The sequence below is a fragment of the Centrocercus urophasianus genome, unplaced genomic scaffold (genome assembly GCF_019232065.1).
Source record: "Centrocercus urophasianus isolate 14NV4802_14NV808 unplaced genomic scaffold, USGS_Curo_1.0 seq_16, whole genome shotgun sequence".
Classification (NCBI taxonomy): domain Eukaryota; kingdom Metazoa; phylum Chordata; class Aves; order Galliformes; family Phasianidae; genus Centrocercus; species Centrocercus urophasianus.
Window position 1 is genome coordinate 6,436,306 of NW_024884711.1, and position 15,361 is coordinate 6,451,666.

The window sequence follows — 15,361 nt, forward strand, 5'->3', positions numbered from 1 at the left end:
ACTTGGATTTAGCACTCAGCTGACTCTCTGCAGCCCCTCCAAGCTAAGTGCAAAGAGTATGCTGGCTTCACTTGAGAAAGTGTGAGTAACAGTGCTTCTGCTATCCTAGTAACAAGCGTTCTTACGACTTCTTTGCATGGCTGCTTCCATACTAAATGGTGGAGGAAAACACTTGCTTAAAAAAATTTGCTGTTACAAAAGCTGTTTAGGCAGTTCATATACATATGAACATATACATATACGTATATACGTAACTTAAATCATCCATACAATGAATGGATGAATAAAATTACAAAAACAGCAACAAAATAAAGAGTTTACACCACAAAAAGAAATTCTAAAAGTGCATGTGAAGGAATCTAACTACACAGATACAGAAATAAATACAGGCCATGCTGTAAACATTTGTAACATTTTCTGTACTGACTTCATTCCAGTAAGAGGATCTTTATTGACAGGGACCTCTTTAGCACAGCAAAGTGGTGCTATCTCAGCATCACTGTAACCACACCCTTACAGAGCACTGGAGTTTAAAAGTTCACTTTGGCCTATTTCTTGCAAGAAGCTGAACTCTAAGTCTGAGTCTCCCCTGTATTTCACAAGTTTTCTGTACTCCATTTGCTATTTTTGGTTCTCTTTCTGAACAGCTAATAATTGAAGCAGAGTGCAACCTTTTCATGCTTTAAATCTGACCTAGAAACACAGAGATATAATTCAGCAGACCGATCCCTTAGTCTGTTTGACAGCAGGGGTGGTATGGCCTGTTCTTTCTGCAAAAAGCTCAGTCTAGTGGACTAAGAGCACAGAGTGAACAGCCAAGCCTGGTGCTAGGATTTAGAAGTGGAATTTAGTTCTCTGCTTTGCGTGATCCAGGGGTGAATTCTGTGACCACCGGCGTCAGGGAATGGGAGAAGAGCATTTCCTTACCTCACACAGTTTATACGAAGTTGTCTTCAAAGCTATGATTTATTATGGGCTGCGAGAAGCTAGAGAACAAACAAATAGACATCTGAAGTAGCTGACATCCTCAGCTTTTGTTTCTGCGTTCAGTAAGAAAATAGAGGCAGCACTACATATCATGTATACTCAAGTATCCACTTCTTTTTCCTAGTTCTTACTGACCTGTTCAGGTTAACATTACAGAAAATTTAACTTCTGTGCTTTTCATCACATTACAGAAATGACAGCAGAGCAGCAAGGTCCTAGACTGCAGAAAGTGAAAACGTGCTCAAACGTAACAGCCATGGGCACACAAATAAAGGAAAGAAGCGACTTACCTTCAGAAGGCCTCGTGCATGCAAGGATTACCAGCCTTTGCCTCCACTACTGACCTGTAAATGAGGTCTGGGAAGGGCTGGATCCTGCATCCACCCCTTCCAGTCACTGAGGTGCATTGCTGCACCTGAGCTCCCCTGCATTGGCCCCACCTTTCTACCAGGTGCTCAGTCACTGGTCCAAGCCATGAGGTAGCATTTCCACTACACCTTCACACGGCATTTTCCTGTCTGGTTTTACTAAGCATACCAGTTTACTTTTATACCAGCTATCAAACAGGGAGTCATACTGACAAATTACTGCTTATCCAGTGAATTTCCCACCACACTTAAATGAACACATTCACCTGCACCTAAAAATCTTCCACCCATACCAGAAGTAGCAGTGCATTACCATCCCAACACAGACATTATTACTTACAGCTAGGAATGGAAATGAAGAGGAGCAACTCATCTACTGGAATGAGTTGTGTTAATGGTATCAGCATGAACAGAATGTTATCAAGAAAGCCTAGAGGTCCTTTGGACTAGATGGAAAAATCACTGCAGTGTGTCACATGCTACTTGAGTGGATGACTAAGCAGCAACAAGTGTTAAAGTACATCTCTTTACTGAAGAAGAGACAGAGTCTCCTTGAAGAAAATCTAGAGACAAAAGTTTTAACAATCCCCCCTCAGTGACCCACATTAAAACAAGAAAACAGCATTTGCTTTGATTGTTAAGGCTCTGATCTCACTCCACATAATTTTCCTTTTGATGGATTTTTATATCTTATGACTAGTGTCCAATGTCAGTGGTAATTAATGGCTGCAAGTACAAAAACTCCCTATTGCAAGTTGGCTTTGTTGTTACTTCTATATCAAGATGTCTGCTTTGCTAGAGTTAACTTCTGAAGCACAGCCCTTCAGGATTTAGCAGATGAATCTATGACTTCCAGCATGCTTCTGTGTAGCAATAGCAAAGAAAAAAAACCCACTGAAATTACTAGTTGCTATCTCATCTTTTTACTTTAGGAAGCACAGGGAAACACTACAGATCAGAACTACCTCTGGGGACAAGGGATCATGAGGGTTAAAATTAGAGAAGACAGTTTGACAGCTTTCAATTCATGCGGAAGTATTACTAAAAAGTGTTCTGAATTATGTCACACAGGGCAAGTGTCACTGTAGTGAGAACTTACAGTGCCAGCAAGTGTCAGGACAAATTACACTGCAGGACAAGCACACTATATGTCACCACACTTCCAAAAGGCAAAGCTTCCACCCACTGTCTAGAAGCTGATTCCATTTCCACGTCAGTATATACCCAATTGCTCTTATTCACATCAAAACAGCACATGGCAAATAATACAGTAACATTACTGACAACTTCAGGATCCCTCCCTAGTCGGAGGGACCAAATGCTCTGATTCTCCAACACCTTAAAATACAATCACTTCAAGCCTCTGGACTCACATACATAAACAAGTGCCTCGAAACCATTCGAAGGCACTGCTCACCATGCTAATGAAAAATCTCTGTCTGTCTCTTATACTTCTGGGTCTGCCTGTATCCTTCTGGTCTTTCTCACCTCTTAGATTAGATGCCCTTGGCAGAAAGGAGAATTTGCAAATTATGCTAAGCCTGGCACAATACCTGGTACAACTGATGGCTCGTCCATGCCTGGGGTTCCTCAGTACTAACAGTAAAAGTGAAGAAGAGGAACATGAAATTTATTGTACCAGAAAGTAGAAAGATGGGGCTAAGTCATAACAAGAGCTATAAAATACTTCATGAGCTGAAGGAAATTTTTATTGAGTCTGAACTCTTCTAATATGACTTCCTGCAAGTTTTCAGGAACTCCTCCAAAGAGGTTTTAATTTAATACTTAGACTGCTGAAACAAATTAACCAAAACATGCATAATATCTGTTATTATTGAAATAACTGAGTTGAGTATAAAGCAGAAGGAAATCCATTCCCATGCTTCCTCTGATTTATTTTTCAGTATTTTTCATCAAAAAAAAATCAAACACAACGGCCAAAGAAAACACAACCACCTAAAGGCCACGATGTCGATATGTAACGTTCTCAAACAAATGACAATATGAAAGTTTGAGGACTCAAGGCCCAACCTCAATTAAGACACCACTGCCTCCAGCTATTTATTCTATCCTACAGCCTATGATCCAAAAAGCAGAGCTACTATAGTAACTACGATATGTACGATACCTCAGTTGCTTTAAAGCAGAGAGCAAACAGTACTGAAAATGCAATGAAGTTCTAAATGAAGATGCAGTCTGTACACAGAAGTAGCTGGAGTGCTAGCTCATGATCCACATAACTACTGCGGGGATGACAGCCTTTGGCAAATGAAAACTAACAAAGCAACTCTGGAGCTGTAACAACACTTTTTGCTGTGAATAAGTGCCAATAAATCCAGTTAACTAAGACACCGCAAGACATTCTGACCCTGTACGTTTTTCTGAGCCGCCAGTACGAGCTCTTTTCAGAAAGGAGTCAATTTATGTGCAACTCTGTCTGTCACTGACTTGTGTTCTGAATGGCTGAACTTGAGCTATGCCTGTGTAAGCTGAATTCCCCTCCATGCATTCATTCTCCATTCCCAGAATGGCTGCTACAGGAAAGCAAATCCTATTTGGAAGGATTACTTGTCACACAACTGCCAGAAGCCCTGTCCAAGACTGAGCTCCTTCCCATGCCAGAAACCATAAAACGTTAAAGGTCCATGCATTCAGAAAATGCACGATTAAAGTGGGCCAGTTGGGAACACAAAACAGTACCACCATACTGTATATTCAGAAACAAAGCCAGCGCTCCCCTCCTTTGGTTCCCTTTATATTAGGGATTTGGGCTAAAGCTGGGCTGAACTCAAGCATGAAGGTGCACAGAACAAGAAAGCACAGGCCAGACCAGGATGTGCACTTGTTTAGCCAAGCAGTAGTTGGTAGCAATATGGATTCTATCTAACACTAATGTGCAGACAGCAGGTACCACACAAGTACATGTGAGAGAAAATTAAACATCACAGAATTATCTATTGTCTAGAGCAGTACATGCAGGTTTTTGTGTTCTTTCTACACATATCCCCCCATTAAAACATCATGGAACTTACTGTCATGGAAACTTACTGGAATGTCCCAAGCACTCAAGAGCTTGAACGTGTTTTTTCCTTGCAAGTTTTATTTGCCGATTCTTATCTTTGCATTTTCTAAATATTTCACACATTCCGTCCCTGTTATTTCTGTATATAAGAGACCATTTCCTAATTGGCAGGATGTCATGACATAGCCTGTTTCCTTCTCCTTCTTAAAAAGAGGAACTCCATAAATTTTTTTCTTCCACAAGAAAGGAAAGAAGACTGCATACTTGTGACAAATGGCAGGTAACACAGGAAACTGGTGGGCAGTATTTTGGTACAAAGGAGAAGCAGCAGCATTACATCCCACCAGCAGAAACCGTTCCTTTATTATTGAACACAAGCTGGTGAGAATGGAGCATCACACAGACTTTGGCTGAAAATCCTTCCTGGAATGCAGACAACACCAGCTAGTATCAGTTGTAACTGCTCTTTTTTGTGCGAAGTGCACAGCTGCCTGATTTGAGCTCTTCAGCGTCATAGAGCTAGAGTTGCAGTTTTGCATTTGCTCTGCACCAATACTTCATTGATTGGAGTGGCTAGAACCTGAAGTCCCATAATAACCATCCTCCAGCCATACAAAACTACACTTTCTTCAAAATCAGGAGTTTTATTTTAATAGATTATCTTGTCCAGTATCTTTCTGAAGAGTTTCTACCAGTTGAATTTTTTATTTTTAAATCTGCTCTGAACTTTTCCTGAAAATAACTCAGTAAAAGAAGCACTTAGAATAACTGATAGCATACTCAGGCACCAGGCAAAAGGTAACAAGAAAGCGTATGGAGCTCTTCACAGCTATCAACTTTAAAGAACACGTTATTATATCTTCAAACAAAAGTATTAGAAAAGCTGTATTAGTTTGAGTAAACATATCACACAATAATCCTAAAAGTAAAAGAACACTAAGAGCATAAGAAGAAAACAGCATAATTTATGCCTCTAGCAGCACTGAATTTAGACAGATTTTCTGGTTAAGATTCAGCACTAAGAGATATAGGTTCCAAGTCTACTTCTATCTACATCTCTGGGCAGGTAATAAGCATTTAGACAGATGATACATTGCATGAAAAAAAAAAAAAGTGAGGAAAGACCTACCAGCACAGCCTAAAGCCAGACAACCTGTGGAGCTACCTTAGCAGACACTTCACACAAAAGCTTGAATTGTAAAGGCTCTGAGAATTCACATTTTTCACAGGCTTTTGAAAATCTACACCTCCCCTGGTCTGATTATTGACCAGTCATACATTTATTGTAGACCACAAATGGAACACGATGGAAAATGCAGTAATGACAACAGAGCAGCAAGGTCCTAGGCTGCAGCAAGTAAAGAACTGCTCAAGTACAGCAGCCACAGAAATAAAAGAAAGAAGCTGCTTACCTTCAGAAAGCCTCAAATACACAGGGATTTCCAGTGGAATCCCTTTGTCTCCAACACCAGCCCTTAAATGAGGTCTGGGAAGGGGTGGATCCTAGTTCCGCCCCTTCCAGTTATCCAGATACACTGCATGCACCTGAGCTCCCCTGGGTTGGCCCCACCTTCCCACCAGGTGCTCAATCACTGGTTCAAGCCATGACTTAGTATTTCCACTACAACAGTTACTAGCAGTGAGCCTCTAGAGTGAACAAGCTCCCGAGAGCACTTCGCTTGCCACCTTGGGGAAAGCCATTGCAGAGATAGCTGTACTGCACTGAAGAGAAACAAACTGGAAGAAAAAAACTTTATGTGCTTTACCTTGTAGTGGGAAGTGCAGATGCCTCCAAACATATTTATATCCATACAGTCCATTGGTTCTGACTTTTCTGGTAACAGCAGCTCTTCCACCTTTTTGTTTTTGTACTTTTAATTTGCCAACTGATGCAACCTGTAAATTTACAGAAGTGGGTAAGTTATTCCAAGACATTTATCCATCTCATTATACAAGGCACTCAACTTTAATGCATATGGCACTGTGCCATGTATCTTCTATTGCTCTCAAGAGCTTTCAGCACAATGGCTTACAGTCCACTGTTTCAGTACATCATTGATTTTTTATTTTTCTATTTTTTTCTTTAGGAGGATAAAGAAAGAGATTCTTTCCTTGGATTTATTTTTCAGGAAGTCCCGTGTGTGCATATCATGTGTTTAAGAACATGCTTTTACCTTTTGAATTTCAAACGCTCATGATGCTAAATTGTCAATTTACTTCTGAATTTATCTGTTAAAGGCTGATTCTCAGGGAAAGTTAAATTTAAATTCTAGCTCAGGAGTAGGAATGCTACTAATTTGAGAAAGAAAAGAGTGACAGATATAGATCAGTTTTCAGCAATTAAGGTAACAAAAAGAAAAAGCTCCTTCAAAAAAAAAATTACTTTGCTGCTCAAAATTTTTCAGCAACACGCTATTTCTTTTCTAGAAATACTTAGGGAATCTCAGGGAGATTCCTTAAAAGTATCTGCAGCTGCACTGCATGTATTTAAATTTGAGCATCCAACCAAAAGGAGCTCTGAAAACCAAGGAACAGCTTTTCTGATTGAGCTCAGCAGCTGCCATCAGTGGGACCTATGAAGGCATCACATATGCTTGAACCGTGGGCCAGATCATTTGGCTTACCAGGAAGGGGCAGTAGAATAAGAAATGCAAAATACGTGCACCTTGGTACATGCCTGGATGCAGGTAGAGATTGCTGTGAGGGCATGCCTCTGCATAGCACTGCTGAAGAACTGACTAAAGTTTAAAAATTGTCACATGGCAAATTCCTACAGCACAAAGACCTCGTGTATGCAAACGTCAACTGTGTGACTGTAGGACAGATATGAGATAGTTTGCACACTGCAAAAGAAGAATGAGCCAACAGCAGCTGATGTGATAAAGAGTTTGTGAAAAGACATCTAGAATGTTTTTTCTTGGTCGTTCAGGAAGATTAATTATCCTAAAGCAAAGAATCTGCTCAAATGCTGATGGAAGCAGAAAAATGAATAGATTTTAGTCTGCCATTATAAAAAGAATGCTATATTATTTGGATTCAAAACTTGGGTGTATTCTTTGTATATAATACTGTGTTAATATTTTACAGTTTGTCCCCTGTAATGATAAACATTACTTGAAGTAATACCCAGGTTAACTAACAAGATGTCTGGAGTGTCTTCGAGCATCTTGTTATATGCTATGCCTATAGCTATTTGCTCAGAAACTAAAGCAAAAGGGATTGTTAGAGAAAATTTTCATCTTGGTTGGCTTCTCTCCTGATTTCAGTTACGCTGTTAACCTACAAAGGTACCAAAGGAAAAAAAAGTGACTGCACTGCTCTTGGCTCCACTTGCTGATGTTAGATCTACCTCTCAAAAGTCTTACCATGTGAAAAGCAGATTTCAATTCTTCTATGTGTGCCTGTGTGCACAAATATTCTATCTAAACCTCTCTAATTTGAAATTATTGCAGAGTGTGCTAAAAAGCATTGCTTTAACAGCCTGACACATAGAAACTTGGTAACCTCTCCAAAGCCTTCAAATAAGAACATCACTGGTAAGGCAAAACTTCTATTTTGTGTGTCTTGTGAGTGTTTTCACTTCCAGAAGGCAGAAAGTGAACAGGCAAGGTACACAAAAGGCACACGAGTCCCACTCCACTGATTTTGATTAATCTTTTTGCAGTCAATGTTGATCTGGGCCAACGATGACAGAGACAAAGTTGCAACTACTTCCCAGATACAAAGAACTCCCAAAATAGCTGTGCAGTTTCAATCTTGAGAGAATTATATGCAAAAATGCGCACGTGTGCATGTATTATTAAATCCCACAATCAATCTTACTGTATTACTTCCATTTTTAGACCATAATAAAGGACACAAAAACATAGTCCTGCCTCACCCTGGGTAGAAGACTACCTCTAGATTGCAATCTGAATGCCAGTGGTCTTTTACGTGACTGTTACTTTCACCATTTCCCCCATGTCTTCCACCACAAATGCTATAGTGGGGCTTTGTCACAAAATGCTTCTTGCTGCTTTGAAGCACTGTGATACTTTACTTGAGGGCACCTCCTGGTGAAGCCTCCCTTAGCAGAGAGAGCTTAATAAAGCAACATGAACTGTTCAGCCAAGCTTCTTAATTAGAAGTATAACAAACCTGCCATCATTACGACAATGCAAATACTGATGAAAAGTAGTGTTTTGAGTGCCATGGAAGTGTATGTAACCAATTCAGAATAAAGCTCACACATCCTTTCTAATTCACAGAATAAGGCTGGAAAAAACCTCCAAGATCACCTAGTACAGCTGCCAACCCAACCACATCACTCCACTGCCCACGTCCCTCAGTGCCACATCCATACGGTCCTCCAACACCTCCAGGGACAGTGACTGCACCACCTCCCTGGGCAGCCTGTGCCACTGCATCACTGCTCTTTCTGAAAACAGATTTTTCCTAACATCCAACCTGAATCTCTCCTGGAGCAACTTGAGGACATTCCCTCTCATCCTATCACTGCTACCTGGGAGAAGAGGCCCAGAGAAAACTGGGGAATAGCTTTGCGGAGCAAGATCTGTGAGGCCTGGTGGACAAGTGGATCATAAGCTTTGTCACAAAGACAGAGTAAAGAAGATGGAACCAGACTCTTCTCAGTCATGCCTAGTGAAAGAACAAGAGGCAAGAGACAAACTAAATACAGGGACCTCCATTTAAGCACAGGAAATTCTCACTGTGAGGTTGTTTCAGCGCTGGCAGAGGTCCCCCAAAAGTGTCATTTTATTATTGTAAAGTGTCATTTCAATAGAGCACAGCCATTTAGCACTCAACTGGACCCAGCCCCCAGAGGGCTTGAGCCCCTGCCAGCCTCAGCCACCCTGCCAGTCTGTAAACAGAGCCTTGTTTCCTAATATCCTATTTATTTACCTGTTTCATTTATTTATTTATTTTTGAACAAGTGTGTCATTACTGACATATCTAAGTTGAACATTCAAACTGTGGGACAAGAATTTCATTTGAAGTCTCTGTGCTATGGATGGGACAGATTGATGAAACAATGAATTTGAAAATCGAACTGGACGTTGCAGACACACGTGCCAGCTCATACACTTCCAGTCAAAACCATCAGCAAACCAGAGGCACCAGGGAGCGTTTCAGTGGTGGACTGCACATACTGCCAGCCAGGAGAAAGGACTTCCCAGCAGAGGTGTGCAGTGCTCTTACCAAAAAGGTGGCTCAAACAGCCCAGTTCCTCAGTCAGCCAGGAGCACTGATCAAGAGGATCAGAGCTTCCCCATCACCACTGAGGAGTTCCATGTTCCTAACACTACGTCACTGATAATCTCAGCATCTTTATTTCTAGTACTTCAAACTCAAATTGGAAGAGCTGTATTTACAACACAGTACAGAGCAGGTCCCAGTTTGCAATCTGGTCTCACTCCTAACCTATTACTGGTGAGTAATTACTATTACTACCTATTAGTACCTTAGCTTTCAGTCAGGAGATTCAGCTACAAAACTTTTTGAGGGTTGATTTTAAGTTTAAAACATAACTGCAATTAAAAAAAAAATATTTTGTACATTTACTGTGGCCAGCATATGCCTCTAGTTGAATTATTTGTTGCCAGACCATGGTAACTATGTTATTTCATGATTTCCTGCAGTGCAGTTCAGGTAATGACAAAATAGCTTCACTTCAAATTGTACTGACCAAACTAACTGTTAAGTATTACAGCCAAATTCCTACCCTCTAAATCACTGGAGAGAGGTTGCTAACACCATGTTGTATTTAGTGATACCACAGGATAAGCCTTAATAGCAAAAACTACAGTATTACTAAGTTTCACATTTATGAATTCGTTTAATTATTTAGTAAATTTGGCCAGACATGGCAGTTAATATATTTCACAAACAAGGATGTCGTGATGAAACAATTAAGTAGAAAAAATTTTACATGGATCTGACTAGAATAAATAATTTGCAAGTACCTACACTAGAATTTATGCATAAATTAGTTGCCTCTATTTACCTGACAAATGACAAATTCATTTTATAGCATGGTGAAAAACCCTAGTCTAAATTAATTCTCACAGAAGAACTTGTTTGCCTGCAATGAGATGGTCTGGAGAATAAGTTTGCTAGGTTTTGTTGATGCAGCTGAGGCCTGTTGCATGCCACCGAGGGACTTGGCTTTGCTCAACTCTTGCCACGGCCAGCTGCAGGCTGCAAGGCAATGTGTTGCCTGCTGACTCAGCTTATCTGCTAAGGCAAAATTCAGCCCCGGCACAACCTCCGAGGGAAGGCAGCACCAGAGCAGACGCTACAGCACAGGCACTTAGCAATATTGCCTCCTGTTGCCAGCAGAGGAAAGATTGCCCAGTGTTTTCAAACTTCTTGAGGCATGCTGTGTCAATACATAAAATGCCTTTAATATATGCACATTATTGCAGCTATTTTAGCATAATATTGGCATGTCAGTCTTATTAGCAGGGAAAAAAAGGCTTTGTAACTAATAACTTGAGTTGTATTTTATTCTGCAGTATGCTATTCTACCTGCAGATCCTACATACAGCTGTATAATGGCATCTCTCCCATTTTAACACTTATAGCTGATTTCTTCTCACTTTCATCTCACCAGTGAAAGACTAATGTTTAATCTATTTCATATCTGGCATTCATTCACTGAACATCAGTTTACAAGGGTAGAGGAAATCCCATTAATCTTAATAGGATTAAGGGTATTTCTACCGTTTTGCTGTTTTCAATTCCTCAGAAATAAAGAATATCTTTAAAATGAATAGTTGGCGGTCAAACAGCTCATTAGAGTGATCCATCACAATCAGAACAGGTAGTATAAACTTGTAACTATTTCATTACATCTGCTGAGGTTACTTCATTAGGACCTACAGTAAACCAGGAAGTAGATAAGTCACACTGGGACTACAGCAAAGTAGGCAACACCTGATAGCTTGCACGTGTGGGTTTAGTTCTGGTTAACACAGCGTTCAAGTAAAGTTTTATACTGCCTTCAGATGCAGGTGGTATCGCTGTTACCATATTGCTGTCTGTTCCTGCAGCTGATCTGGTTCTATCACTTTACAAATGTAAGGATTGGAACTTTACATAGCTTTGAACAGTTCTGTCAGCATCTGTTTTCCAGAAGCACTGCTGCAAAGCACCAGGAAAACATTGCAGCATCATTTTTTTGCTTTGCTTTTTTGAACCACATTCCTCAAGTTCACTCTTCCCCATGTCCCTCCCCCCCCGAGAAGCCAGCTGTGACACGACAGAATCACTCAGCAGCAGCACATTCCCATCACTGATTTAGCACCTGAAGCAGCAGAAGGAGCATTTTTAAACATTAAACCAATAGGATAAAGGGCGACTGATCCTATTTGCTCTGATTAGTGGCTTTTTCCACAGAAAGAACTCCCGCCATAGAGCCAGAAGCTTTCTGTGGTTACAAACGGGGGATTTTCTGTTAGATCATCTGTCTCGCAGTTGAGCTGCACAAGCACAGCCATTAATTCACAGAACAGTTCAATCCCCTTCCTATTTTTTCCCGGAGAAGTCAGTTCAGTCCTTCACGCACAGCTGTCCTACCTCTCCTCCGACCCTTCCACTCTATGCAAGCTTTAACACATTATCCCGAAGCGGTCCGTGGGCCCCTCCTACTATTCGAATGAAACAGACGAAGGCTCTCGCTCGCAAAGCCCCGGCTACGAGGTGCTGCCTCGCACAGCACCACACGCAGCCTTTCCTATGGCCGCGTTCCCGAGCGGTGTAAGGAAGGATGCCGTCCTTCATGCAGCCTTCTTTTAACACAGCATGCACTGCACAGGCTTCGCTCCTCACGCCGTGGAGCAGCCCTGCCTTCGGCTCGGTATCGCCGATACATATCCCAGCACACGCGCTCGGGCACGGCAAGCGCCTTGCAGGTCCCGCTTTAACGTACCCTGCCTCCTAACAGCGAGGCGAGGCTTTTCCTGCACCGATCGATGCGAATGTCACCTCTCCTCCCCGCTCCCGCCCAGCCACGAAGAGTAGAAACCACCGCTGGCCATTCCCGGCGCGCGCCTACCTCCGAAACCGCTTATTCACGTACGCCGGAGGGATGCAGAAGGACATCTAAAACGCAGCGTCTTTAAGCCAGCAGGGAGACCTGCCGGGCAGATGCCACTTCAGACAGCATTTCATCCGGAGAAACGGAGAGCCGAGGGAACCGAGCCCCTTCCCCTGCTGTTCCAGCCGGGAGCCGCCGGCTGCTGGCCTCCGCCGAGGGCGCGGAGCGGAGGGCACACAGCGGAGCGGCGGGCACACAGCGCCGCGCTCTGCCGCCGCCCGGCCCGGCCCCGCCGCCGCCGCAGGCGGAGCTCCCGCGGGCCGCGCACAAAGCGGGGGGCGGCTGGCCGGGAGGGGCCCGGCTGCGGCAGCGGGCGTGTGTCTGCCAGCGAGGGGCTGCGGCGGAGGGAGGTGGGAGGCAGGGCTTCGGCGCGGCCCCGCTGGGGCACGGAAAGGGGAGGTCCGGGGTTCGGGGAGGCAGTTTGAAAAGGCCGAGAGAGCCGCCGAAGCAGCGCGGAAACAGAATCAATCACAGAATACCCCGAGTCGGAAGGGACCCGCGAGGATCACAGGATACGGTTGACCACCTGGGCTGCAAGTGTATGCTGTTGGCTCGTGTTGAATCTTTCATCAACTGGCACTCCCAAATCCATCTCAGGGCTGCTCTCAAGCCATTTGCTGTCCTGTAGCTACCTGTATCTGTGCTTGGGATTGCCCCGACAAGTGCAGGACCTCGCAACTGGCTTTGTACTTCATGATGGTGGCATGAACCCATCCCTCAAGTCTATCTCCGTCCCTCTGGATGGCGTGCCTTCCCTGCAGCATGTTAACTGCAGCACTCAGCTTAGTGTTGTCTGCAAACTTGCTGAGGGTGCACTTGATCCCACTGTCTGTATCACCTACAAAGATGTCAAATTACACTGGTCCCAACACCGATCCCCAAGGAACATCACTCGTCACTGCTCTCCACTTGGACATTGAGCTGCTGACTGCAACTCTCTGAGTGCACCCATCCAGCCAGTTCCTTATCCAGTGAGTGGTCCATCCATCAGATCCATTTTTCTCCCACTTGGCAACTAGGATGTCATGCATGTAGGACGGTGTCAAATGCTTTGCACAAGTTCAGGTAGATGATGTCAGTTGTTCTTCCTTTCTTCATGGAGGCTGTAACTTCATCGTAAAAGGCCACCAAGTTTGTCAGGCATGACTTGCCCTTGGTGAAGCCATGTTGGTAAGCACCAATCACCTCACCTTTATTTTCCATGTGCTTTAGTAGGGCCTTCAGAAAAATCTTCACCTTGATCTTGCCAGGCACAGAGGTGAGATTGACTGGCCTGTAGTTCCCTGTATGTTCCTTTTTTCCCTTCTTGAAAATGGGTGTTATGTTTCCCCTTTTCCAATCAGTGGGAACTTCACCAGATGCCATGACCTTTCAAATATGATGGATAGCAGCTTGGCAACTTCACCTGCCAGTTCTCTCAGAACTCGTGGATGGATCTCATCAGATCCCATGGACTTGTGCACCTTCAGATTCTTTATATGGTCTTTAACCTGATCGTCACTTACAGCAGGCAGATCTTCCTTCTCCAAGTTCTGACCATTGCTTTCTGCAACTTGGGCAGTGTGGCTAGAGCCCTTGATAGTGAAGACTGAGGCAATTTCTCCATATCCCTCCAGTTTCCTTCTGGAGAGGGCCCACATCTTTCCTGATCTTCCTTTTATCACTGATATACCTGTAGAATCTCTTCTTGTTCCCCTTTATGTCTGTGGCTAGATTTAATTCTTTCTGGGTTTTGGCCTTCTTAACCTGATCCCTCACTGGTCAGACAGCTTCTTTGTAGTCCTCACAGGTAACCTGTTCCTGCTTCCACTCCCTATAGGCTTTCTTTTTGAGCTTAAGCAAGTTCAGGAGCTCCTTGTTGATCCACAAAGGCCTCCTGGCATTCTTGCCTGCCCCTTCTTCTCAGGATGCACTGCTTCTGGGCTTGGAGGAGACGGTCCATGAATACTGACCAGCTTTCTGGGGCTCTTCTTCCGTCCAGGGCTATCTCCCGTGTCACCCTGCCAACCAGTTCCCCGAAGAGTTTCAAGTCTGCTCTCCTGAAGTCCAGGGTCGCAAGCTTCTGCATACCCTCTCTGACACTCTAAGGATTTTGAACTCCACCATTTTGTGGTTACTACATCCAAGGCTGCTCTGGAGCTTCACATTACTCACTGGTCCAGTGCCCTGGGCAGGCTGTTCCATGCCCACCACCCTCTGGCACAGACCCTGTCCCTCACCCCCAGCTGCCCCTCCCCTGGCACAGCTCCAATCTCTTGTGTCTGGTCGCTGTCACACAGAGCAGAGCTCAGCGTTGCCCCTCCCCTCCCCTGCAGCCGCCATGAGGCCTGCCCTCAGCTCCTTTGCTCTGGGCTGAGCAAAAACAGGGACTACATCCTACCTTCCAGAACCTTCCGTATCTCCATAGCCCTCCTTTAAACACTAAGAGTTTTATCTCATTCCGTAATGCAGCAGCCAAAACTGTCTATCTTACCTTTTGTGCCTTCCTACACTTCATGGGAATTTAAAGTGTGACAGGAATCCAGGAGGAGGGCTGCAATGTGGCGCACACAGCTTCAAATCTGCCTGAAAGCCACAGTGATGAGCTGGACATACTGGCCTACTCCCTCTGTGCTTCTCTCCAGGGGATTTGCAAACTTCCCTCCCATTAAAGGAGGAGTTGCTGCTGGTAAAACATTCCCTACACTGAAAATACAGGATATTCAAAGAGACTGTTCAGTGGAAGAGCACCAACCACTGCACTGTTTTTGTGGCTTTCTGTTCACTTTTCTTCTTTTGCCCAGTGCTTCATGCCAGTAACAGTATGAAAGGCCGCATCCACATCACACCACAGAAACATCTGCACTCAGTTATGTTGTGTCTGCCTGCTTGTGCATACCCAGTTTG

General features: G+C 43.7%; 1 protein-coding gene across 3 annotated transcripts in view; it reads right to left on the bottom strand.

The window, feature by feature from the left end:
* Positions 1 to 12,588, bottom strand: part of TMEM108 (transmembrane protein 108) — a 153,185-nt gene extending 140,597 nt beyond the window's left edge. The window contains exons 1-2 of one of the 3 annotated variants that reach the window (XM_042817521.1): positions 12,434 to 12,588; positions 6,144 to 6,273 (exon numbers count right to left, since the gene is read on the bottom strand). The gene's annotated coding sequence lies outside the window, so the exon portion shown is untranslated. Of the gene's footprint in view, positions 1 to 1,695; positions 1,772 to 5,789; positions 5,845 to 6,143; positions 6,274 to 12,433 lie in introns of those variants that run through there. The other 2 variants (XM_042817522.1, XM_042817523.1) reach the window with 2 other exon arrangements.
* Positions 12,589 to 15,361: the final 2,773 nt, after the last annotated feature.